This window comes from Hyaena hyaena, unplaced genomic scaffold (genome assembly GCF_003009895.1).
Source record: "Hyaena hyaena isolate Hyena2069 unplaced genomic scaffold, ASM300989v1 scaffold_351, whole genome shotgun sequence".
NCBI classification, from domain to species: domain Eukaryota; kingdom Metazoa; phylum Chordata; class Mammalia; order Carnivora; family Hyaenidae; genus Hyaena; species Hyaena hyaena.
Genome location: NW_024080983.1, coordinates 1,402,682 through 1,426,332, shown reverse-complemented (window position 1 = coordinate 1,426,332; position 23,651 = coordinate 1,402,682). Strand labels below are relative to the sequence as shown.

General features: G+C 43.6%; 2 pseudogenes; both read left to right on the top strand.

Annotated features, from left to right (window-relative positions):
- Positions 1-13,270: 13,270 nt before the first annotated feature.
- LOC120243672 lies at positions 13,271-13,586 on the top strand (annotated as a pseudogene).
- Positions 13,587-22,191: 8,605 nt separating this feature from the next.
- On the top strand, positions 22,192-22,458 carry LOC120243665 (annotated as a pseudogene).
- The last annotated feature ends 1,193 nt before the right edge of the window (positions 22,459-23,651 follow it).

Sequence of the window (23,651 nt, the reverse complement as noted above, 5' to 3'; positions counted from 1 at the left end):
GAATGCTCACGAGAATAAGAGTGATCATGTGCTTTACAAACCCATCACTGAGAAAATAATAACAAAAAGGATAGAGCAAAAAGCGTCAGTTTGGCTTTTAAAGGAAAATTCAAATGATGCTTCATCCAGAAATACTTATGTAATCAATGCTTAAAGATCTGCAAAATGCAGCTCTCTTCTTAATTTCCAGCAGGTAATATAAACTCATAAAATCATGTTATTTTAAGCGAGGAAAAACCTCATAACTATTACAGAGAGGCAAACTTTGTGCTATTTTACCGTAATAAGTTTTTTCCCCTTCCTGACATTCTAAATGCCTATAATTTTAGCCACCAAGACCCTACATAAAGTTTTACTAGCAGAAAGCTGAAGTACCTTATTATCTTTTCTATTTATAGGGCACAGATTCACCTGAGAGCCGGCTCTCTGGCATCCTTATTTTTAAAGCCGATATCACAAATGTAAAGAGACAACACCCTATTTAATCAGCGCTGATAACTGACCTTTGATTGACTGAACCACAAAGCTAACTAACTTCCCTCGAAATTGCTGTTTTAAAGTGAAGAAGGAAATAGCCACGCAATTGAGGATGAACCAAACTTATAATGGAAAAAAATTTTAAATACCTGGGTAGAACTGGTGGACAGAAATGTCCATAGCTTAAAGCCCTGGAAAAAAATAGCCTCCACCATAGATGTGGCTGATTTCAGGTGGCTTTGAGATGCTTACTGAAAGGCTCCTGAGGGGAGGCAACGCGTCTATTAAGCTTTGTACTCTCAGTCCCCTGGTAAGCGCTTGGCATGGGGGGTGGGGGGAAGCCCAATGGATCTCATGGTAAGTATGATGTGTCATAAGATAAATATGTTACATGATAAATGTGTGGAATGGAACGAGATGGGAGTTATGCAGCAGAGTGTAACACACTGTTTCCCAGACTTCTGTCCTTCCTAGCACGGGTACAAGCTACCTTCCGTGTCTGTTATATCACCCATATTATTATTTACTTAACATTGATCTGTTTTAAATGTTTATTTTTGAGAGAGAGAGAATGAACAAGCGGGGGAGGGAGAGAGAGAGAGGGAGACACAGAATCTAAAGCAGGCTCCAGGCTCCGAGCTGTCAGCACAGAGCCCGATATGGGGCTCAAACCCACTAACTGCCAAGATCATGACCTGAGCTGAAGTCAGATGTTTAACCGACTGAGCCACCCAGGCGCCCCTTATTTACTTAACGTTGCCCTTTTAATTGATCCACATTTTCCACTTAAATAAATTGGGCTTCATCTTAGCTCATAAGATCCACGAAATCAGAGGTGTTCTTACGCTAATTATTTTTGCCACACATGAAAATAAATGCATAACTTTCAAGCTGAAGATGTTCTTGCACGTACACCCCAGACCATTTCACTCCTGCACAGTGTTACGCGTGTTACTTCACTTTGGGAAATACTGGTCTGATGCAAACAGCACAAACGCAAAGGATGCTGCACTCAGTTTTAATTCCACTTCCACCGCTTCCCAGCGCCGTGGCCTCAGGAAAATTACCTCATCTCTTGAGTTCCACCACACAGCAAGGCACCTGATGGGCAGAAAATGCTTCTTTCCTTTTGGGGCTCCAAGGCAGACCCTGGGAATACGAGCAGGACAAGGAATCCTGCCTTCATCAGGTTCACATTCTAGTTGAAGATTTCGATGCATAAAAGCATTTACATACAACCCTCTGTGACACACACAAAGTGTTTTGTTTCAGTTTTTTTTTTTTAAGGTTTATTTATTTTTAGACAGAGAGAGACAGAGCACGAGCGGGGGAGGGTCAGAGAGAGAGGGAGTCACAGACTGAAACAGGCTCCAGGCTCTGAGCTGTCAGCACAGAGCCCGACACAGGGCTCGAACCCACAGACCTCGAGATCATGACCTGAGCTGAAGTTGGAGGCTTAACCAGCTGAGCCACCCAGGCGCCCCATTGTTCTGTTTCAGTTTAGGGCTCGATAGTTTCCACAGTGAATTCAACTTTGGTCCTAAGATCCTCCATCTCTCCGTATATATGTTAGTAAGAACTGGAACATTTTCTTCTGAGTCAGTTTATAATTGTGCTTGACATTTTTATTTGGGGGGGGGTTCAGTATTGAACTATTTCCCCCAAACATTAAAGGCAGGTTAGAAGTTTTAAAAAATGCAAATCTGGACAATCAGGGGATTCAAGGGAAGAGGAACTATTTAAAGTCAGCAGAGAGACAAAATTCTACGAGGCAGCTGAGTCAAGTCAATGACCACGGTTTGGCAGTGACTTGGGTACCAAGATTTCTGGCCATGAAAGGCCCAAAAGGGAAACACGGTGGATTTCTTCTTTAGTCATCGTTTGGAGAAAGAAAAGACACACATCAGTCTACACAAACAAGCTTTGTTTCTGCCGAAAAAAACAGTCCTCTGATAACCATGCCAGTCCCCACGGAAGGTGCACGGAGGCGCACACTGTAATAACTACAAAGGACACAGAAGCGCCGTTTGCAAACAGGCCATCCTTGACTAGACCCAGAGCCTGAGATTAGAACGTTCCATCATAGCTGAAGGGAGGCATCTCTGCAGAGCAGAAAACACAGGCTGTGATACTCGGGCACCAGAAGAGATGTTGGTAACGCCACCGTGATAGACCGCGCGGAACCCAGAAATGACCGGACCGCACACCCGTTACACCATTTCGTTCAAGTTCCTGCAGTCTTCCTCCCACCTCCCATACTCTGCAGTTACGTCAGATGACAGCCTGACACTTGACAGCCCATGTGGGCTAAATGGTTCTGGTATACCACCTGCTACCCCCAACCTTGCCCCAAACCTCACTGTTGGGTCATGTCCGCAGGAGAATTCTACTTCTCGCCTCACTGACTTCAGACTCGGGCACGTCACTTGGCCTGGCCACGGACCTGGGGGCTGGGGGGTCCTGTGGGCACTTCTGAGCAGAACCTTTAAGGGCCGTGCCAGGACACAGGACCCCACTCTGCCACCTTCCCCGCTGTCCCCAGCCCGGCAGGTCTCAGGAAGGGCCTGCTCCCTTTCGCTTTGTTCTCAGAATGAAGGCAGAGCCACACCCGACCTGTACGGGGTTGTAAAAGCTGAGTGAGAAACACTTTCATCGTCGGAAGCTACTCAGAGTCGGAGGCTGTCACGGCAGGATAACTTAACAAAAACCGACTGATAGGCAAAAATACATTGGCAGAAAAATCGGCTTGCTTTCATGAATTGACTCTCAGTTCAGCTTGTGTTCTACCAGAATGTTCTGTGCTATATTACGTGGAAAATACAACTTCCCTCTTATAATTTTTAATTCAGATCCAGCCAACTGACTTCCTCAGTTTATAGAGCAAGTGATTTTAACAACTATCCCTGACGAGCATGTCAATAAGGAATGTCGAGCTAGCTGCCAAAGGCCCAGGGGGCGGGGGGGGAAGAGAAAAAAAAAGGGAGAGAACATTTTTTATGCACTAGATGCTCCACATATATTATTTCAGTTAATGGTCATGGCAACCCTAGTTTTGCTGCCATTTTGCAAATGTAATTCTGAGGGGTTGGATAAATTGGCCCCAGTCAAAGAGCTACTGAGTGAGATAAGCTGGAATCAGAGGCTAGATCTACCGGACTCCAAAGTCCTTACTCTTTCCATCATCCTCCTGCTACTGCAGGCTTCCTGCTGCTCAAGGCAGGATGAATCGGCAACACAGACACAAAGCATCATTCCAAGGACTACCAGAGAAGCTTTGGAAGCCTAGTCTTGCACTAAGCTTATGTATAAAGGGATCACGTAAGGGATTACCCAATATGTTTCTACGCCTGCAATTTGGGTTTAAGATTAATTGCAGTGTTAACTATAGTTTATTATTTTAATTGTAAAGGCCATGGGAAGTTTGACAAATATAAAAATCACGAATGAGTGCTCATCACCTCTCTTGAGGGTCAGGAACTTATAAACGTAAAGGCAGTGGAGGAATGTCAAAGAAAAAGACATATTTGAATAGATACATGTTAAACAAATGCTGGATCTCAGGTATAGGCTTTAAACCCTAGCAGCTACAGTGCTTTTGCTATATTCAGTAGGGTTCTATTAATGGGCAATCTGGCATTTCTAGTCATTCTTGTGATAATACAGTGTTATATATTAGTTAATATTATAGAATATATTCATTCATATAGTATGTGTTAATATTAATAAATATTAATAATATATGTTATACCTTTTCACATGTTTGTTCAGTTGTGAACCAGAACTAGAAACTGAGGGTGGGGAGCGCAGTAGACATAGATACCTGAGGACTCTAACATCAAGAGACGTCATGACTATTGGCTGACATGGCAGCATTGGGACCTAGCTATGCACTCACTGACTAGGGGCCAGGATGCTGACTGTTTCTCATGGACCAAATGTGAGATGTGGGCCAGGTGGTAGGGAGAGCTATTCGCCTGAGGCCTTTTTAAAATCTGGCCAATGCAGGGGCGCCTGGGTGGCTCAGTCAGTTGAACACCCGCCTTCGGCTCAAGTCATGATCTCGCGGTTCATGGGTTCAGGCCCTGCATCGGGCTCTGTGCTGACAGCTCAGAGCTGGAGGCCACATCGGATTCTGTGTCTCCCTCTCTCTCTCTCTGTCCCTCTCCTGCTTGTGCTCACTCACTCTGTCTCAAAAATAAACAAACATTTTAAATAAATAAAATCTTGCCAAGGCAGACTGCATACCAGGGTAAAGTGATCCAATAGAAGATAAAAATGCTGAATTCTCAAGAGAAAACGGAGGTAACTAGTGTTGATTGACTATCACAACTGGGGGATCCCCAAAGAATACATATATGTGCCACCAAGGAAAAGAGTCCAATGTGACCATCCACCAAGCCCAAGGAGAAGCAACTCCAAACAACTGCTATAACCAGAGACACCAACACAAGACACCTTAAATTCCAGTTGAGATAGAACTTCTTGAGCCTGACCTCTCCTTTCACCTGTCTTCTATTCTGGAGAGGTCAGAAACTGTAGCCACCTGCTTGTGTGGCAGGGCGGGGGTGGAGAAAGGAGGAGATGTGTGAGGGAAACACATTCATGTGGAGGACAGAATTCTTCACCATGAAGTTCAAAGTTCTGTCACTATTACCCTAGACTACACACATTTGTTACTAAAATGGAACAATTACAAGTGAAAGCAACCAGAGGACTTTACATCGACTAAGACGGAGTGGATGAGCTATGAAGACTGCCTAAAGTTTCATTCTTGGACTCCAAAAAAATATTCCCCCAGATGGATTTAAAGTAACAGTGGAGAAAAAGAAAAAAACTTCTTATTGCACCTTAGAAGGACTCCCTTCTAAGGAGTTCAATGTCCTTCATACAGTTGCTTTCATCCTCTTCCATGGTTTGAAAGGTAGGCACCCGTGTTCACTCAAGCATTCATTCATTTTGCTGACACATGCATTGAGTGCCACAACTCTGCGCCAGGTTGTGTGCCAGGCATTTGGGAGACCGCGGTGAATAAAAGATGAAGCTTACATTTAGGTGGGGGGGGGGGAGGAAACCCACAAAGGATTTAAATACAAAATAAAAAAATAAAAGATCAGATAGAGATATTTGTACTGAAGAGGATTAAAATAAGCGACTATGATCAGGACTAGGGGGAGACTACTATTCAAACAAGAGTTTCAGAGGTGGTCTTGCTGAGGAGGTAGGAGGGAAGGCAAGACCTGAATGACGTAGACAGCTCTGTACAACTTATGGAGGAGAACGCTAGTAAGCAAAGCCCCAAGGAAAGCACTCAAGGGACAGAAAGAAGGCCAGCGTGACTGGAGCATAGTGAGCTAGGCAGGAAGTGCTGGGGACCACCGTTGGAGAGGCGGAAGGTCCAGATCACGGAAAGCCTTGTTTGTAAGCCAGGGTAAACTATTTGGATTGTATCCCAGGTAAACCTGCATGCCACCAGAGGACTTTAACCATGGCAGTGACATGATAAGAATTACATTTTAAAAATATCACTCTGGCACCTGCGAGTCAGTGAGACGGAGGAATGAGGCAGAGAGATAACTTAGGAAGTCTAAGCAGGATATAAGGGTGACTTAGGCCAGACTGGTGGTGGAAGAATTAGGGACAAGTCCACATACTCAGAAGCTATTTTGGAAGCAGAATTGAAAGAATATGTTGATGGCTCGAATCTGGAAGATTCAAGAAAAATCAGGGATTATCCTGAAGTTTTTGGTGTAAGCAATTACATTCATGGTGGTGCTAGCTGTTGGCATCTAAAAAGGCTAGGAGAGGGGACCTGGGGGGTTCAGTAGGTTGAGTGACTTCAGCTCAGGTCATGATCTCACGGTTCATGAGTTCAAGCTCCACATTGGGCTTGCTGCTGTCAGCGCAGAGCCTGCTTCAGATCCTCTATACCCCTGTCTCTCTGCCCCTCCCCTGCTCATGCTCTCTCTCCCTCAAAAATAAATTAACATTTTTTTTTAAAGTTTAAAACAACTAGAAGAGGTACAGGCTTAGAGGCAAATCAGAAGGTCGGTCATGTGCTAGATTTGAGATGTCTATTTGATACCCAGGGAAGGGTATCGTGAAGGACTTGGATATGTCCTAATAAGTCAGAAGCTCAGGGGAGATGTCAGGGCAGGATACAGATCTGGGATCCTTGGAAACTGTTTGTTACTTACAAGCATGTAGCAAATGGAATCACCTAAGAAGTGAGTGGAGTAACAGCAGAAAAGTGGCCCAGGTTTAAATTCTTGGGACATCATTTTCCAGAGGTCCAAGGGAAGAGAAGCCAGGAAAAGAGACTGAAAGGGGTCACCCAGTGAAATAGGTAGAAAAAACAGAAGTGTGCAGTGTCATGAAATGATGCTCAGTGTCCCTCATCATGAGGGAATGCAGATCAAAACCACACTGAGATACCACCTCACACCACTCAGAGTGACTAAAAGGAACAAATCAGGAGACTCTAGATGCTGGCGAGGATGTGGAGAAACGGGCACCCTCCTACACTGTTGGTGGGAATGTAAACCCTCTGGAAAACAATGTGGAGGTTCCTCGGGAAACTAAAAATAGAATTCCCCTAGGACCCAGCAATAGCACTGCTAGGAATTTACCCAAGGGATACAGGAGTGCTGATGCATAGGGGCACATGTACCCAAATGCTCATAGCAGCAGTCTCAACAGTAGCCAAATCATGGAAAGAGCCTAAGTGTCCATCAACGGACGAATGGATCAAGAAGACATGGTTTATCTATACGATGGAATACTACATGGCAATGAGAAAGAATGAAATCTGGCCATGTGTAGCAACATGGATGGAACTCGAGGGTGTTATGCTGAGCAAAACAAGTCAGGCAGAGAAGGAGAGATACCATGTGTTTTCACTCATATGTGGAACAGGGGAAACTTAATGGAGGACCATGGGGGAGGGGAAGGGGAAAAATAGTGGGGGAGAGGGAGGGAGGCAAACCACAAGAGACTCTTAAATACTGAGAACAAACTGAGGGTTGATGGGGGTGGGGGAGAAGGGAAAATGAGTGATGGGCATGAAGGAGGGCAATTGTGGGGATGAGCACTGGGTGTTATATGGAAACCAACTTAACAATAAACTATATTTAAAAAACAGAAGTATGCCATGTCATGGACACAGATAGAGGAAAGTATTTCAATAAGCCGGGAATAGCCAACTATGTGAAATGCTGCTCAGAGATTAACTAAGAGGGAGATAATTAAGTGACCACTGTGTCTGACAAGAAATCTCAACAGAAAAATAATATATTTGACTTCTCCTTATGGTCCTTATTAATATCTTCTGTAATTGCAAACTGTCAACAAATGTTTTTGGAAAATGCAGTCATGTTTGTAGTGTTTATCAACTTTGCAATTTGGTGTGCTTTCTTGGCCTAAACAAATATTCACTGTCACACCTAAATTTGTATTCTTTTCCTAAATGGGTCCCCTAAACATTAAAAGCTTCTGGCGGCACAAACCCTGGGACTATAAATGTTTAGGATGGATAGATAGATAGATAGATAGATAGATAGATAGATAGATAGATAGATAAAAGATAGATATAGATATAGATATTAGATAGATAGATAGCATTTCTTTCAAACCTATGCAGAAGTGAATGAGAATTTGATATCTTGGTCTAATTTAGACTTTAACTCACACCCTCTATCCTCTTGGCTCTGCAGTTGATGTTCTATTGTTTTCTTCAATTCAGTATTTTGGAAAAGACTAACGGTAGTCTGATCATGTTTCTTTACGGATAACTATTATTAGGTTAACACATCAAGTTTGTACTGGAGAGACTTGACAGCTAGGGTTCTTTGTGACATTTAATCATTTTACCTGATGTGAATTGTTTTTTATTAATTTTTCCTAGAACGCAGTGAACCCCCTTATTCTAGATGTAATGCTGTCCTTGAGATCAGAAACGTCTGGCCCATGTGTTTGTCTGAAGTATTGCTTCTGTTTCCCATGTTCTCACCTGTCTGCTAGCTGTCTTTATTTGTAGCCCTTATCTGTTCAACCTCTCCCCCGTATTTACTGTCACCACGTTCATTATTTTCATCTCTCGTTTTCTCTGTGTTCTAGGAATTGCTCAAGTTTGCCTTCTTCTTTACTAATTCAATTTTCTGAGGTGTCAGTTCTATTCATGACTCCCACACAGTTATTTTTTCATTGTTTTTCATCTTTGAGTGGTCTATCCTTTATTTATATTTAGAAAAGTAGCAAGGGAACATGTGATAGGAACTTGAATTTGGCTACAAAATATGACAGAAGTGCTGGCACTGTACATTATCGTCCTCCTCATCCCAATCTCCCCAAGCGGAGATATCTTAAAAGTTATCTCTGAAGTTCATTCTAGTGTTGATAATATATCAAGAAAGCACTGAAAGGGGGTACTTTGGGAAGAATTTAGAAGAGCTTTCTGAGTGAGTTGCATAGAAACTTTAGGGCTCAAGAAAGGCCCTGAGGCTTTGGCGGGCCTTGAGACTTCACTGTTCATCTGCAAAGTCAGAGAAACACTTAATATAGGGAGGAAGTCCAGGAAGCAGAGAGCTAAAAACATTACTTGATGCATGCTCACATTAGTACTTTACCATTACTTGGAAATTCAAGGCTGAAGCCATCAGATCTGACTGCTAAATGACCCCGGCAGCAACCTACTGGCATGGACATCGCCAGGTGGCTCACCAAGAATCTTTGGACAGGCCGACTAGTGAAGCTCTTTGCCTGCTGAAGCCTGCTGACTATAAAAACTGGAAGAGGTACTGCTTCCTTAAATGCACAGAGAACAACACAAGTCCCCATAGATAATAATCAAGGAAACATGATGCCACTAAAAGAAACTAATAAAACCCCAACTACTGATGACACTAAAGAGAGCTATGAACTATCTGGCAAAGAATTCCTGGGGTGCCTGGGGGGCTCAGTCAGTTAAGCATCCAACTGTGTCCTAGGCCATGTTCTCGCCATTCCCGAGTTCAAGCCCCACGTCAGGCTCTGTGCTGACAGCTAGATCAGAGCCTGGAGCCTGCTTCAGATCCTCTGTCTCCCTTTCTCTCTGACCCTTCTCTCTCTCTCTCTCTCTCTCTCTCTCTCTCTCTCCCTCCCTCCCTCCCTCCCTCTCACCCTCTCCCTCTCTCTCTCTCTTTCTCAGAAATAAATTTCTTAAAAAAAACATTTAAAAAATTTTAAAAAAATTTTAATTCAGAATAATCCTCTTAAAGAAATTCAGTAAAGTACAAGAAAGCACAGAAACCTAAACGAAATGAGGAAAACAGCATTAACTAATGACACATTCAACAATAAAGCAGAAACCATTAAAAAAAATACTCTGAAATTCTAGAGTTAAAGAATACAATGAATGAACTGAATAATTCAATTGAGAGCTTCAACAACAGACTTCACCAAGCAGAAGAAAGAATAGGTAACTGGGAGGACAGGTTATTGAAATCAACTAGTCAGAAGAGAAAAAAAAGAGTGAAGGAAGCATATATAAATTACAGAATACCATTAACAGAAACAGTCTACATGTTACTGGAGTTCCCAGAAAGAGAAGAGAGGGAGAAAGGGGTGGAAAGCTTATTTAAAGAAATACAGCTGGTGGTCATAGCCACTGCCACACAACCATCACTCGCTAACACCAGCGCCACTTACATCCCACTCAGGTCCAGTCCAAGGTGAAGGGGTTAGTAAGGAGATCTCTGGACCACAGCTCCTACAAAGCAGACTGCTCACCAATCCACTGGTGGTAAAGCATCAAGGAAGCAACTAGCTTCAAAAGTTGCTGGCAAGAGTGTGCCCTCTACTGGAGGGGTGTGGAAAACTCATCCTCACAAGCCTGGTACTGTGGCACTCCACCAAACTAGACGTTATCAGAAGTCCCCTCAATTTCTGACCCACAAGCTTCCTTTCCAGCGTCTAGTATGAGAAATTGCTCAGGACTTCAAAACAGATCTGTGCTGCAGCTATTGATGCTTGGCACGAGGCAAGCAAGGCCTACCTGGTGGGTCTTGGAAGACACCAACCTATGTGCTATCCATGCCAACGGGGTAACAACCATGCCAAGAGATAGCCGGCTAGCATGCCGCATATGTGGAGAACATGGGTAAGAATCCCTGTGGTGGAAAACACTTCGTTCTTTAAAAAAATATTTCTCATCTTCCTGTTACTGGTAGTTCTTAACATTAGATATATTTTTTCCCATGGGGTCAAAAGGTACCTAAGTAGATGACTGCAAGTGGAAAAACAGGGGACAGAAATAAGGTATTGGCAATTTTTCCATTTTCATTTGCGTGTGAGTTTTTAATATAAATGAGGGGACGTAAAGCATTGATGCAAGTCAGAATGCTGTAGTGAACATGTTTCAGCAGTTCAACTTTATAACGATTATAAATAAATGTGTTAAAGTTTTCTGGGAAAAAAAAAAAAATCATGGCTTAGAACTTCCCAAACGTGGGGAAAGATTTGGACATCAAAATTCATGAAGTTAATAGGTCACTCCAAAATCCCAACACAAAATGGTTGCCAGAGGGGAGTTGGGGGGTGGGGGGGATGAGTGAAAGAGATAAAAGGGACTGAGAGTATATTTGTCTTGATGAGTGCTGAGACACGTATAGAAGTGTTGAATCACTGTATTGTACACCTGAAACTAACAAAACACTGTATGCTAATTATACTTGAATTTTTAAAAAATTCCAACACAAAATGATCTTCTCCAAGACACATTAAAATAAAACTATCTAAAGTCAAAGACAAAGAGAGGATTTTAAAAGAAGTAAAAGAAAAAAAATTTCTCACATATAAGGGAACACCCATAAGGCTATCGGCATATTTCTCAGCAGAAATCTTGCAGGACAGGAGAGAGTGGGATGATATATTCAAAGTGCTGAAAAAAACCTGCTACCCAAGAATGCTTTACCAGGCAAAATTGTCTTTCAGAAATAAAGACAAGATAAAGACTTTCCCAAACCAACAAAAGCTGAGCAAGTTCACAGGCCCTAGACATACCTTATAAGAAATGCTAAAAGAAGTTCTTCAAGCAGAAACAAAAGAATAATGATTAGCAACATGAAAACATATGAAAAAATAAATCACATCAGCAAAGTTAAATACATAGTCAAATTCAGAATACTCTAACACTGTAATATTGTGGTGTGTCAATCACATAATTCAAGTATAAAGGATTAAGTACAAAAGTATTGAAAATAACTATAGCTATAATCATTTATTAAGTTATATACAATATAAAAAGAGGTAAATTGTGACATCAAAAACATAAATTCAGGGGAGGAGTAAGAGGTAGAGTTTTTGTATGTGATCAAAGCTAAGTTGTTATCACCTTTAAAAAGGCTGTTATTTATAAGAAATTTTATGTAAGTTTTATGGTAACCATAAAACAAAAAAGTGTACTTAGATACACAAAAGACAGAGAAGGGAATCGAGGCATTTTATTATGGAAAATCATCAATTCACAAAGAAAGTCATCCAAAGAGGAAAAAAGGAACATGACAAAACAGCCTGAAAACAATAAGATGGCATTAGTGAATCCTTATTTAACAATAATTACTATTTATTTATTTATTTATTTATTTTGAGAGAGAGAGAGAGCAAGCGAGCACAAGCACAAGCGAGGGGCGGGCAGAGACAGGAGAGAGAGAATCCCAAGCAGACTCTGTGCTATCAGCACAGAGCCCAACACAAGGCTCTATCTCATGAACCGGGAGATCATGACCTGAGCCGAGATTGAGTGGGAGGCTTAATGGACTGAGCCACCCAGGTGCCCCCATATCAATAATTATTTTAAAGGTACATGGATCACATTCTCCAATCAAAAGGTATAGAGTAGTTGAAAGGATAAAAAACCAAGATGTAACTATATGCTGCCTACAAGAGGCTCACTTCAAATTTAAGGACACATATAAACCCAAAGTGAAGGAATAGGAAAAAAAATATCCCATGCAAATAGACACCAAAAGAGGCCAGGGGTAGCTATACTTTATCAGACAAAATAGACTTCAAGTCAAACCTGTAACGAGAGACAGGGGCACCTGGGTGGCTCAGTCAGTTGAGCAGCCAACTTCGGTTCAGGTCATGATCTCATGGTTCGTGGGTTTGAGCCCTGTATTGAGCTCTGTGCTGACAGCTCAGAGCCTGGGGCCTGCTTGAGATTCTCTCTCTCCCTTTCTCTCTGACCCTCCCCTGCTTGTGCTGTCTCTTACTCTCTCTCAAAATAAATAAACATAAAAAAATGTTTAAAGGGGCACCTATGTGGCTCAGTCAGTTAAGCGTCTGACTTCAGCTCAGGTCAGGATCTCAAGGTTTATGGGTTCAAGCCCCGCGTCGGGCTCTGTGCTGACTGCTCAGAGCCTGGAGCCTGCTTCTGATTCTATGCCTCCATCTCTCCCTGCCCCTCCCCCACTCACACTGTCTGTCTGTCTGTCGGTCTGTCTCTCTCTCAAAAATAAACATCAAAAAATGTTTTGTTTTTTCTCAAAAAATTTTTTTAAAGAGACAAAGAAGGTGACTATATAATGATAAAGGGGTCAGTTCATCAAGAGGATATAACAATTGTAAATATATGTGCACCCAACACAGAAGAACCAAAATACATTAAGCAAATACTAATAGACCTGTAAAGAGAACTGGATGATGGATGAATAAAGAAACTGGTGTGTGTGTGTGTGTGTGTGTGTGTGTGTGTGTGTGTGTTATGGAGTATCATCCTGCCACACAAAAGTAGGAAATCGTGGCAGTGGACTGTGCAGACATGGTGAAGATTAAGGCTCGAGAGCTTCAGAGCAAGAAGGAGGAAGTGCTTCCAGAGCTGGAAGACCTGAAGGTGGAGCTTCCCCGCCATGCATCCCCAAAGTGACCAGCAGCCCGGCTTCCAAGCTCTCCAAGATCCAAGTTGTTCACAAATCCATCGCCCGTGATCTCACTGTCATCAACCAGACTCAGAAAGAGAACCCCAGGAAATTCCACAAGGGTAAGAAGTACCAGCTCCTAGATCTCAGCCCAAGAAGACATGCGCCATGTGCCGCAGGCTGAACAAGCATGAGCAGAGCCTGAAGCCCAAGAAGTAGCAGATGGAGCTAGGCAGTCAAGGCCAAGGCATCAGCATCAATGAAACTCAAACTCAATCCTGAAGCCAATATTGCATGGTATGTGTAACTAGAATTGAAATAAAATTCTGAAAAGAAAAAAAAAAAACACTAACAAAGTAGGAAGTCCTGCCTTTTACAATATGGATGGACTTTGTGGACATTACACTAAGTGAAAGAAGTCAGAGGACAACAAACACTGTATGTTCTCACTCATACGTGTTCTCTAAAAACACTGAATCCGTAGAACCAAAAAGTAGATTGGTGGTTGTCAGGCGTGGGGATGGTGGAAATGGGGAGATACTTGTCAGACGGGACAAACCTCCAGCTAGAATATAAGTAAGTTCTGGGATCTAATGTACAGCATGGTGACTAGAACTCACAATATTGAATTGTATACTTTCAAGCTAAAAGAGAGTAGCCCTTAGCTGTTATCACCAAAAAAAAAAAAAAAAAAAAAAAAAAGGAAAAGAAAAAAGGTAATTATATGAGGTACTTGATGTGTTAAATAACCTTATTTGGTTATCATTTCACTGTATATATATTATGCACACAGTAAAACCTTGGATTGCAAGTTACTTGCTCTGTGAGCGTTCTGCAAGATGAGCAAACATTTCTAACACATTTTACCTTGATAAACGAGCCATGTCTTTGAACAGACACTTCTCGAAAGAGGACATCCAGATGGCCAACAGACACATGAAACAATGCTCAGCATCCCTCCTCATCAGGGAAGTACGAATCAAAACCACACTGAGATACCACCTCACGCCAGTCAGAGTGGCTAAAATGAGCAAATCAGAGGACTCTAGATGCTGGTGAGGATGTGTAGACACGGGCACCCTCCTACACTGTTGGTGGGAATGTAAACTGGTGCAGCCCCTCTGGAAAACAGTGTGGAGATTCCCAAAAAAATTAACAATAGAACTCCCCTAGGACCCAGCAATTTACCCAAGGGGTACAGGAGTGCTGATGCATAGGAGCACATGTACCCCAATGTTCACAGCAGCGCTCTCCACAGTAGCTAAAACATGGAAAGAGCCTAAGTGTCCATCAACGGACGAATGGATCAAGAAGATGTGGTTTATCTACACCATGGAACACTACATGGCAATGAGAAAGAATGAAATCTGGCCATGTGTAGCAACATGGAGGGACCTTGAGGGTGTTATGCTGAGCGAAATAAGTCAGGCAGAGAAGGTCAAATACCATATGTTTGCATGTATAGGAGGATTAGGAGGAACTTAACGGAGGACCATGGGGGAGAAGAAGGGGGGAAATGGTGGGGGAGAGGGAGGGAGGCAAACCATGAGAGACTCTGGAATGCTGAGAACAAACTGAGGACTGATGGGTGTGGGGGGAGGGGAAGGGGGATGATGGGCATGGAGGAGGGCACTTGTGGGGATGAACACCAGGTGTTATATGGAAACCAAGCTGACAATAAACTATTTAAGAAAAAAAAAAATCCACGAGCCATGCCTTGCAATATGAGTAGCACGTGATGCCAAAAGTCACGTGATCACAACTGAGCCAGTGGTTCTTGAAATTCGCCTTGATATGCAAGTGCTTTGGAAGACAAGCCTGTTTCTGGAACGAATTATGCTTGCAAACCAAGGTTTTACTGTATACACTATATACATTTCGCCATATATACACAAATACGCGATTATCACCACGTACACCTAGAACTTATATTTGTTATATGTAAGTATACCTTAGGAAGCCTGGGGAAACGTGACATCAAGAGAAACAATGATTCAGAGAACAGAGAAGTGGGAGGAGCAGGCGGAGAGGAAGAAAGGAAGGGGGAGGAGCACAAGAGGAAATGGATGGAAAGAGGAAGAATGGAATGAGGAGGAGCCGCAGCCCCAGCAGCGGCATCTCCATCTGCGAGGGGGCGGAGGCAGGGGCCAAACAGGGAAGTGTTCTGCATCCAAAAAAAAAAAACAACAAGAAAATGTTACAAAATAGGTACGGTCAGGAAAAGATCTTGAGAATTAAAAATATGACCGCTGAAATGTAAAATTTAATTAAAATAAAACATGGAAATCTCCTTCTAGGCAGAACAAGACTGAAAGAAAAACCAACATGGGAGGAAAACTCGAAAAGACAGACACTCAGCACAGGCTGTCTCGCATCCAGCAGACCCGCGCTCTGGAAAGACACAAGTGGAAGGAGGGAATTGGTAGAAGAAACCAAAGCAAACTCCCTGGGGGCTCATGGACTCGGGTATTCCGAGTACAGGAGCCCAGTAAATGCCCGGCCCGGGTTAAAGGTTAAAACCCCACAACTAGGGGCGCCAGGGGGGGCTCAGAAAGGTTAAGCCTCTGACTCTTGATTTCAGCTCAGGTCATGATCTCACGGTTCGTGAGTTCAAGCCCCGCATCTGCCTCTGCGCTGACAGCAAGGAGCCTGCTTGGGAGTCTCTCTCCCTCTCTCTCTGCCCCTCTCCTGCTCATGCACGCTCGCTCTCTCTCTCTCTCTCTCTCTCTCTCAAAATAAATATACTTTAAAAAACAAAAGTTCCACACCTAGACACGTCACTGAGACATTTCAGAACAGCCAGGATAAGAAGACAGCACAGCCCGTAAGAGAAAACGTTCGTTTACCTACAAAGGAAAGATAAGTGCACTCACATCGTTGTTTAAATCACCACTCGTAGATGCTAGAGGATAATGGAGCAATGCCTTCAAACCGCAGGATCAGTTTTTAAGGTAAAACCCTACACACAGCCCAAGTATTTCTCAAGGTTGAGCAAAGGGTAAAATGAATTTGCAAACATGCCAAAATACACGTTCCTCTCAGAAGGCTGACCGAATGTGTGAGGGGTAAGCAGACCAGGGAAACGTGTAGTCAGGAGACAGTGTGTGTAAGCAGCGTACATGGGCAGTGAGGATCTGCCCCAGCACCACAGCTATACGGCAGCCCCCCCGAGCCGCCTCTTACCAGACGGGTAGTTCACAAATACTGTCTAAAGTTGTTCAAGTGTGCAATAAAATTGTTAACATATTACCTAAACTTACAAAAGTCATCAAGAGAGGAGAAAAAAAAAAGTGAAAAGACCGTCCTGGGGGAAGGTTGGGGAGCAGAAAGTAAAATGTGCAGTGTACAACAGTAATGCATCAAGAAGCAGCAATGTATACAAATTCTCTAGAAATGTGTCACTAATCAGAAGCAAGAGTGAAAAGAGCTAAAAAATGTGTCCGTCTGAGGAACAGGGTAGTTGGAGGAGAGATGAGGAGCAAGGGAATGTTGCTTTTCATTTTAAGCTGATATAGTTGGTGATGGATGGACTGGATCAAAGGCCAGGGGACTAGTCAGGGGCTACTGTAGCTGTTAAGCTGAAAAATGGGGTCCCGGGAGAGCACTGGTGGAGGAAATGGAGGAGACGAGTGGGAGGGAACCTCCCGGTGGGTGACCAGGGTATGAGTTGAAGATGAGTCCGGTGTTTCCAGATCGAGCCATTTTAATTAAGAAGTCAGATCTACAGGGGCACCTGGGTGGCTCACCCGGTCGAGCATCCGACTTTGGCTCAGGTCATGATCTCATTTTGTGAGTTCGAGCCCTGCATCGGGCTCTCTGCTGTCAGCTCCAAAGCTGTCGGCACAGACCCCACTTCAGATCCTTTGTCTTCCTCTCTCTCTGTCCCTCCCTCATGTACAGGCACACGCGTGTGCACGCTCTCTCTCATTCTCTCTCTCTCAAAAAAAAAAAAAAAAAAAGAACAAGATTTCTGTGCAGTAAGTGGAGTTTTGTGTTTGTGTGCAGCCCTCTTGTGCAAATACAAAAATTGCTACAGCCGTGGAGGAGACCTCACTGGTCCATTTCATTACTGATACTTTCCAATATATTGTTTACATTGAGTAGTGTATGGCTGTATAACTGAAAAATTTCATGGGTACCCACAGCTTCATCACTCTAAGTGGAACGGGGAAATAGAAAGAAAGAAAAATGACCTTACAGAATGTTGTAGAAAGGGACTGTTTTTGGTGGTGGGCAGAGTGGGGATAGAATCAGCATGGCTTTAATCTAGATATCCAGAAATAATCATGATTGTAAGATAAAAGAGTGCTTTTTTGAGGGGAGATAAAAACTTGCCTTGCAAATCTCTCTGTTGATTTCAGTAACCATGGATGCTCCACACTTCTGTGTTCAACAGACCGACAGTCAAGCAACGCTAGGAAAATTGATGGTGTTATGACATTTTTGTGCTCAAATTAAATACCACAGCTTATCTCAGTAATTATGATATTTAGAAAGGACATCACGAAAAACGATGGGGGCATAAATCATCACAGAAAGCTACGGAGTCCGTGTTTGGCATGAGTGAGAAACAGGTCCCACAGAGGCCCACTGAGCTGCGAGAGACACCGACTGAAAGGCCATTAGCTCAGATGATGATTATGGAATCAGATAGGTTAGGCGATAATTTGTGCCAAGTGCTTAGGAAGCTCCTGAAACCAGAATAGTTAACAAGGGTGACTTCTTTCGGTCTGGTAGATAAAGCATGACGTACATTCCCACTAATAGATGATTTTCAAAGGAGATAAAGAGAAATCTGAGCTTCAACATACATGTACTTCTCTCTCCTCCTAAGGTCCCCTTGACAAGTATCAAAAAGACTTGGGGAGGGGGTGAGAAAAGGCTGCTGCGGTGCCAGAAAAATCCAGAAAGGCAGCAGGCAGTAGACTGAGATTTCTAAGAAATCCCGGACGGTGGAAGGACACCGGCAGATGAGACGGAACTGATCCGGGAAAGAACATGGAAAAGCGCAGCCCGGGCGGCACAGGGGAAAGCGATAAGGGTCCGGATTCGGAGCGGAGTACACGGGGAATGGCCAAGCGCTGTACCCCGGGTGCTGGGCTCTCAGAGTCTGGAGAGTCATCTCTGAAGGGGGCAGGCAGTTTGCCTGGAGGGGCTCTTGGGTGGAGGTTAGGGCCTGAAGGGGAAGGAGAGGGTGAGGGAACTCTGATGCTTCACAGGAAGCACTGAGGGGCAAAACGAAATAAAAAGGCAAAAGCAAACAGTGAAGAGGTCCCCTCAGAAGTGGATGCACAGAGACCTTCCCCTTCCCCTGGAGAGCACGACCTTCGTCCTTGTGACACTTGGGGGCATTCTGTTGTGACCCCAAGCACACCAGATGGGCGGTTTGGAAAGCGCTGTTAAGGACTGAGACACTGCAGGAAGCTTACTGCGGGCAGGAGGGACAGCGGGCCACTTAAGCAGCTAAGCGGGGGCTGGGAAACGGGAGGGCGGAGTAGGATCGGACCGGACAGCCGCGCGCGCCCCTTCCCCGGACACGTTCACGCCCGCAACAAACACGCAACAAACAAGGCCGGGTCAGGACCCACAGGCTGGCAATCTAAGTATTCATTCTCTTTAGATAAAGATTCCCCCTCCACCCCCTCCCCCGTCTCCATCAAGAAGCTCAACAGTGTGTTTTCAATATGCGACGTTATAAAGGAGAACTTATTATTCTCGCTCAAAATCTAGTCTGAAAAGCACTGCGTTCAAGAATTCGCGTTACCATCCTCTCCTGATAATGAATGTGGTCCAATGATCTTTCTTTTTTTCTTTCTTTCTTTTTTTTTTTTTTTTTTAATTTCCTCCCTGAAGCACACTTTATTTCTGGAAATGCAGATAAAGCGCAACGCAGGGAAACTCAATCCTAATTTTTTTTTTTCCCCTTTAAGATAAGGAGTTCAGAAATCGGGAGGTACCCGTCATGGCACAAGCCACACTGGCAGCTCGGGGTTAAAGAGTCAAAGTCGTGAACCCGAAGAAGGCTTTCTCTCTCTCGATATCTCTCTCCCTCTCTCTCTCTGTCTCTCTCAGCACTCCTGTGGGGAGTGCACCCTTCCCTAGGGAACACAGGGGAGGCTGGGGGTGGAGATAGATAAGAAGAACTTGTGATTATTTGCAAAAGTCGACTCGTGTAAAATCGCTTCTGAAGCGCTGGAGTGCGTGTATAGCCTGTGAATTCCGTGCAGCTGCAGCCGGGCAGAAAGGCAGAGAGTGGAACAGCATGCAAGCCCAGGGTGGCTCAGCAGCAGCGATTAGCCCCGCTTTCACGCGGAACTTCGCGTGCAAATACTCAGGTGCCTTATGAGTAGTCCACAGAGCCAAGGAGGGGAGTCCCACTTCTGGCAATGACTAGGGGCTGCTTTAGAGGGTGGGACTGGATATTTTTTTAAAACATTTTAATACATCTTTATTTTGAAAAACAGTGCGCGACGGATGGGACTAGATTTAAACAAGACCTTCGGGGGTGCCAGGGTGGCTCAGTTGGTTAAGCGTTCAACTCTTGATTTCTGCTCAGTTCATGATCTCATGGTTCTGTGAGTTCGAGTCCCCCACAGGGTTCTGTGCACTGACCATCTGCAGCCTCTTTGGGATTCTCTCCCTCTCTACCTGGTCCTCCCCCACTCACACTCTCCCAGTCTCTCTCAAAATAAACTTTAAAAAGGACCTCCCACAATGAGCTAATTGCAGTCCTTTGTGCTCTCTTAAACATAGTAGTCAGGTGAAAATACCTACAGCATTCTTTATTCAAAAGCATATTCAGTATGCACTGATCTTCATCCTTTCAGGGTAAATTTTTAGAAAAAGTTCAGATGTCATTAAAAGATAAATCTGTCTTAAAAAGTGAATGATCTGGGGCGCCTGGGTGGCTCAGTCAGTTAAGCATCTGACTTTAGCTCTGGTCATGATCTCACGGTTTGTGGGTTTGAGTCCTGCATCAGGCTCTGTGCTGACAGCTCAGAGCCTGGAGCCTACTGCAGGCTGTGTCTCCCAGTCTCTCCGCTCATGCTCTCTGTCTCTCAAAAATAAACATTAAAATAAATAAATAAATAAATAAATAAATAAATAAATAAATAAAAACCTAGGTATATTCTTTGAGTCAAAAGTAATATCTGGGGGTGCCTGGGTGGCTCAGTCGGTTAAGCATCCAACTTCAGTTCAAGTCATGATCTCACAGTTTGGTTTGACTCTCATGTCAGGCTTGAGCCTGTTTTGGATTCTGTCTGTCTGTCTGTCTCTCTCTGCCCCTTCCCTGCTCACACTCTGTCTCTCTCTCAAAAATAAACAAACATTTTTTAAAAGGTATTAAAAAAAAAAGCAACATCTGATGAGAAAGTAATGAAGTCAGTTTCACCTGTACCTGGAAAAACAGTTGGGAAGGTGATTCCAGAGCAGAATGGTCCGACTTGACCAGAGTAAGTGCATAGTGTCCACAAGGAATACAATAGAAAGGACTGTGCTACTGGGGACAGAACAATCCTTGTCACGTGTCAGACCCGGGGACAAAACCACATTCCAGTGCTTCACCAATCACCTGTGAGCAATGGGGATGGCCTCATTTAGGGGAGAGGGATCTGGAAGGCACACGAAGCGTCGGCCCCAGGACAGGACTCACATAGCGCAGATCAAATCCGGAAAGATTTATGGAAAATTTAACACAGTTACAAGCTGCGAGTGACGCGAGGTGAAAAATTAGGGAACAACTGTGTAGAGTATGATTTCAACTCCAGGAACTATTATATACAGGAAAGTCTGCCCCTATCTGTCTGCAAGAGAAAGAGATGCCTACAAGATTGCCGAATTCACAAGTGCTCCCGCAGTTGTCCAAACTGGTGGCAGTCCCCGGATGCCCAAGAAGATTGGGACAAAGTCGCTGTGATGCTAACTGGGTGGGACTTTGCACAGGAAGGAAGGAAGAAGACTGCATGCAAAACCCAGGCAATATGAGGGCTATACAGAGGTTGCTGCCTGTAAGTGCCTGTGGATACCGGGCTCTTTGATTCTCTGATGAGGGGGAGCTTTCCCCCTGCCCTTGCTGAATCCTGGTGACGGGGGATGTACAACTGATCAAGCTGTGAACATCTGGGATGAAGACAGAACACAGAATGACAGTTCTAGTTTCTTGAATTAAAAAGTCTCATTATTGGGTTGTCATATTCAAAGAAGAAATGCCAAATGCTTAAGTGAACTTGCCCAGAGTTACACTGCAAACCATTAAGAAGAAATTAAGTAGCAGTGGCCAGAAAATTTGTGGCTATTTTGGTTGATGTTCATTCATAGTACAGAGACTAATGGAATTTTATCTCCACTTCAATACTTAGCATTTGAAAAATGTCTTCAAATTAGATCTTCTTGCTCTCTGCTCCCTTCTCCCTGGCTACTATGGTAAGCACTGTTGGCTTCCTACCCAACAGCCTGACCTCTCCCCACCTTCCTGCCCGCACAACCCAGGTTTTGGTTTTGTTCAACCTCCTCTGAATTGTAATTTCCTTCGCCATACTTGGGTGATGAGTTTTGATTGGACTTTCTAAGCCAAGCATTCCTCTCAGTAAAGGCTTGCTTTGGCATGGGCAAATGAGACGTCAGGGGAAATCTGTCGGAGGCTTCTGAGAAGGTTTTCTTTGTTCTTAAAAAGGAATGAAGAAAGATGTAGACTCTTGTTTTGAGAATTAAATGAGCTAATATATATCATTTAGAACAGTGACTGAGACATAGTCAATAACTGACTGGCACGTAACAACTCAATAATTGTCAGGTATCAATATCAGGCACCCAGGATTCCACGATGGCGTCATCTGTACCAGCGAAGGACATGAAGCTCATGGACGTCAAACTAGGACAGGTGCCAAGCTGGATAGTGGTGCGGGATTTCACCCCTAAAGGCATTGCCAGAACGTTTCAAAGAGGTTACTATGGATATTACAACAAGTATGTCAATTGTGAAGAAAGGGGGTGTCGCTGGGATTTCGAATGTGCTGGCAGCTTATGTACTTTTCAACTACTGTGTTGTTAAAAGGAACTCACACATGAGCCGCTACGCAAGTACCACTGATGACGGCCCAGTGTGAAGGCACATTCCACATTCCTGACCATGACCTCTGCCTGGCACCTTTGAATCCTTTCATATCCTGAGAGTTAACATCCAATCAAAGATGACTGGCAAAAATCATCATCATCATCATCATCATCATCATCATCATCATCATCATCAGGTATCAGTGTTGTGTTGTTGCTGTTGCTATTGTTATTGTAAATGTGTAGCATCCAGTGGCCACGACGCCGTAGATACGGTATTAGATGCAGATACACTACATTTCTATCGATGTAGCGAAGACAAGCACTAGCCTACAATGGAGGCACATGGCCACCGAAAGTGTTTGACAAAAGCTAGGGAAACAAAGCTTTTCAAGAATTTTTCAACTTAAATGTGCAGAGCCTGGCTCAGAGCTAACAGGTCACAGATCCTGTCCCCACAGACAGAGCTCTGAGGCTTTCTCAGTAGGAAGAAGGAATAATCTCATAGAATGTATATTTATTTTTCTTTACTCTCCATTTGCTACCTCACTCCAACCCCCCCAACCCAATCTTTCCGCATCTATAATTTATGTTATATGTATTGGTCACATGCTAATAACAAGATTACGAGAGCTGAAATCATAAAACGAAATATTCTGGAAAATGAAAACCTCAAATTTAATGAAGAAACATCTCAATTTGCAGATAATTTTTATTTTCACTCACTTATGTCTAATGTGAATACTAATGGAAAGGTTTAGAAATACTGGCATATACAGGACACAAATGCCATTTCCTCCCTGAACTCTTAGGCAAGACATTAAAGCATAACAAGTATGAATATTAAGTATTCGGGTTTTATATCTCATGCGTAGTTTCCAGAAATGCTATTTAACGTGGAAAAAAACTCATTAATGGGCCAAAAAAAGTGTTCAGAACCATAAAATAAAATAATGCCACACTAGTCCATGAGTAGAAACATAAAACTTATATTAAAATATGAAGAAACTACATATACATTTACCTTCGCATGTGTAACCTTGTGCCCCTCTTCATTCCTTAACTAAACAAAATCAACTTTTCATTGGAGGGATGGCCAGGGGGCCGGGAGGCTGTTGATGAGGTTCCGCTTACCACCAGGTAGAAGATCGGCCCAGATGAAGCTCGGAAGGGTCTGAACCAACCCCAGTTGCTATCTACATACCAGATGTTACAATACTGGCCTGGCAC